The sequence below is a fragment of the Crocuta crocuta genome, unplaced genomic scaffold (assembly GCF_008692635.1).
Source record: "Crocuta crocuta isolate KB4526 unplaced genomic scaffold, BGI_CrCroc_1.0 scaffold115, whole genome shotgun sequence".
Classification (NCBI taxonomy): Eukaryota; Metazoa; Chordata; class Mammalia; order Carnivora; family Hyaenidae; genus Crocuta; species Crocuta crocuta.
In genome coordinates this window covers 6,761,966-6,766,115 of record NW_027530575.1, presented here as the reverse complement: position 1 = coordinate 6,766,115, position 4,150 = coordinate 6,761,966, and positions in this window count along the sequence as shown.

Sequence of the window (4,150 nt, the reverse complement as noted above, 5' to 3'; positions counted from 1 at the left end):
AAACCCATCTCTGCTAATATGTGTGTGTGTGTGTGTGTGTGTGTGTGTGTGAGAGACACACACACTTATTTATTTATAAATATACAACAGTGTCCAGACAGAGGGGTTATGTGGGAAGCCTCTACACTTTATAATCAAGCTTTCTGTCACTGTAAACCCTCTTTAAAAAGAAAAGTCTAGGGGCACCTGAGTGTCTCAGTCCGACTCCTGGTTTCTGCTCAGGTCATGATCTCATGATTCGGGAGTTCGAGCCCAGCATCTGGGTCTGCACTGACAGGGCAGAGCCTGCTTAGGATTCTCTCTCCCACTTTCTCTGTGCTCCTCCCCTGCCTGTGCTCTCTCATCTCTCTCTCTCTCTCAAAATAAATAAATAAACATTTAAAAAAATCAAAACAGGGGCGCCTGTGTGGCTCAGTTGGTTAAGCATCCGACTTCAGCTCAGGTCATGATCTCACAGTTCGTGGGTTCGAGCCCCGCGTCGGGCCCTGTGCTGACGGCTAGCTCAGACCCTGGAGTCTGTTTTGGATTCTGTGTCTCCGTCTCTCTCTGACCCTCCCCTGCTCACGCTGTCTCTCTCCCTCTCTCAGAAATAAATAAAACATTAAAAATTTTTTAAAAAATAAATAAAAAATAAAAACAGAAAGAAAAGTCTACAAGGCAAAAAAAGATGATGAACACAGATGCGTTAATATTCATCCATGGTGATAGGAACAGAACATCTTTAATTAATCTGAACTTATTTCAATAACCCACGATGGTGCTCCTCCAGGCCTGCAGCCTGAGACGAGAAGCTTCCGCTCAATGCCTTGTTCCACAGCCCAGCTTTACAAATTCTGAGAAGGAGGCCGCCTGAGTGGCGCAGTCCACTGAGCCTGGGATCTTACGATTCAGGAGTTCGAGCCCCGCATCGGGCTCTGTGCTGACGGCTAGCTCAGAGCCTGGAGCCTGCTTCAGATTCTGTGTCTCCCTCTCTCTCTGACCCTCTCCTGCTCATACTGTCTCTCTCTCTCTCAGAAATAAATAAAACATTTAAAACAACAACAACAATCTGCACTTTGACTACACCTGCCCTGTGTCTGCAAAACTCCAAGCTAGGCCTGCAAACAGGCCCAGGGCAATGGAGGCTACACTCCGGAAAGGCCTCAACTGCCTCACCTCCCCACCCCCGCCCTGCCCCACACATGCTACGAGTACCCTCCCAAATTTCCACCAGTCTGTAGCTTAGCTCGGAATAAAGGACTCCCCACGGTGGCTGAGAGCAAACAGGACACCTACAGAGAGAGAGACCCCAAGAACAACTTGGTCTTCAAGTACTTGCTTTTGCAGGCTTAAGAGGGTCTTAGCTTAAGATGCTCCAGGCTGGCTCAGTCAGTAGAGTCTGTGACCTCTGGTCTTGGGGTCATAAGTTTGAGCCCCATGCTGGTTAGAGCGTTCACTCACCAAAAAAAAAAAAAAAAGAGGATCTAAGAAGGGATTCTTTGCTTAGAGACCCTGACCTCAGGCTTCTGCCTCCCCCTGGAGGCGGGTTGAACACCACTGATATTTTAAATCCCACAAACCCAGTGTGAAGAGGCCAGGAAAAAATCAAACCCAGTGTTTATGCGGAAACAGAGAAGAAAATTAGAAGGCACCCTGCTATTTCAACAGGAACCCCCACAAGTAATTACTGCATTCCTGGGGGGCGGGGGAGGGAAGGTGTTAATTATTCTTTCCAAGGCAAGTAATTGTATTATAAAATCATATTTGATTCAAGAATCAGAGGCGCCTGGGTGGCTCAGACCGCTATGCGCCCAACTGTGGCTCAGGTCATGATCTAGCAGTTGGGGAGTTGGAGCCCAGAGTCCGGCTCTGGGCTGACAGCTAGGAGCCTGGAGCCGGCTTTGGATTCGTGTGCCCCTCTCTCTGCCCCTCCCCCACTTGTGCTCAGTCTCTCTCTCTCTCAAAAATAAACAAACATTAAAAGAAGGAAAAGAATCATAGTTCTGATTCGCACAGCTAAGCCCTGGATATCCATTTGAACTCATCCAAAATAAAAGAACAGACCTCCGAATATTACCAGCCTCACGGGGGAGGGAAAAAAAAGGGAAACAAGAATTTTTAAGACGCGCAACTATAGTACTGGACTCTTTCTGAAATCACCTCCTTCTCGCCTCTTCGGAAATACTTCACACTGTGTTTCGAGCTCTACTGATTACACGAATTTTCAGACATTGAAAAACTAAGACTAAAATAAAGTGAATACATCGTTTAAAAGCGACTTGCGCGCAGAGGGGCAGCGCTGACCTGGACGTGTGCTCACAGCAGAGGACACTCGGGAAAGTTTCAAAGAGGAACCGCCACCCAAAGGACTTCCCATAGGATGTCTGTGCCCCAGGAAAGATCCTGGGAGCGGGGGGCAGGCACAAGGATTTCATACAAAGTTCCAGGTAATTATTCTCGGCGTTTCTCTCAAAGTCAAATATCCACATAGAAGATAAGCCTTTAAAAGAAAAAAAGCTCTGCAGACACTGGGGCTAAATAACGAGCTAATAAAATGCTGGGTCTGTTTGAAATACACCACAGGACCAATGGTTGATGATGCTGTGAACTGGAAAAGGGAAGCTGGCGTTAGGGAAGGCGGGAAGGAACTAGAAATGTAGGTACTTACTGCTTGCCCCAGGGAGAGCTAGGCTGGGGGGGTGCAACGGGGGCAGAGTCACAAGATTTCAGACCGTGTTTCCCAAACATTGGAACGCTCAGGAGAAAATGAGCCCGCCGTGGGGAACAAGGAGGTACTGGGGACCCCAGAGATCACAGCTCCTCCCACGCACAAACGCGGAGTCACGATTGTCCCCTGACGACCCTCCCCGCGGTCGCCACACAATCGGAGGAGACGCGGCTGCGGGCGCAAAGCTGCCCAGAGTCTCTGGGGCCGAAGTCGCCGTGCACGGGACGGGGCAGCCCGGACGCCAGGGTCCCCACTGCCGGCCTAGCACCCAAGCCCGAGGGGACCCAAGCGCCGCCAGCCAACTCGGGTCCGCGGACTCCGGAGATGACCGCGGGGGTCCCGCCAACAGCCGGTTCCGGCCGGTTCCAACCGGCCCCTCAGCGCCTGTCTCTGGACCCCAGGAGGCACGCTCACCATTTCTAGGTTTCCCGGGTCCGCCGGCGGCCGTCCTTAGGAACCCGCCCACGGTGTAGCTCACAGCGCGAAATAACGGCGGCTGAGCAACGTGGCACCTTTAAATGCAGGCGACCCGCGATCCCTGGGGAGGCTGTAAAGCGCGGGGACGTCCGGGGTGGTTGCGGAGCGGCGCCCCGCCCACCGCGCCGCCGCCGCCCCTGATTGGGCGGTTCTCAAGGCCCCGCCCCCTCACGCCTGAGTGACAGCGGGCGCGGGGGTTTAGGTGTCCGAGCCTAACACCGGTCAGGAGGTGCCCTATCCAGGAGCTTGTCCATTCCTAGAACTCTGATCCTTCTTTGCAAACACAGAAACTTAAAAATCATCTCTCCAAGGGCGCCAGGTGGCTCAATTGGTTAAGCGCGCGACTTCAGCTGCGGTGGTGATCTCACCATTGGTGGGTTCGAACCCTACCTTGGACTTTGCGCTGATAGCTCAGAATCTGCTTTGCATTCTGTCTCCCTCTCTCTGTCCCTCTGCTGCTCGTGCTCTCTCCCTCTCTCTCTCTCAAAATAAGTGAACATAAAAAGAAATTTTTTTCAAGTCGCCTCTTGTGTCAGACACAATAATTAATCTAGCTCCCTTTTGGTCTTCGCTGTTGAAAAATGGGAGTCTGACAGTTACTTTTGCCAAAAAGGTGCACAGGCGGATAGCGAGGATGCATTAGGTGGGCATCCTTCCAGAACTTAGGTCAGATTCAGAAAAACGTCACTGGAACCAAAAATAAACTATCCCTTCAGATGAAAAATGACTTCTGGGCTTAGGATGGTTACATTTAGAAAATGTTTCTGAAGGGGCGCCTGGGTGGCGTAGTCGGTTAAACGTCCGACTTTCGCTTAGGTCATGATCTCGCGGTTCTTGGGTTCAAGCCCCGCGTCGGGCTCTGTGCTGACTGCCAGCTCAGAGCCTGGAGCCTATTTCAGAGTCTGTATCTCCCTCTCTCTCTGACCCTCCCCTGCTCACGCTGTCTCTCTCTCTCTCTCCTAGAAA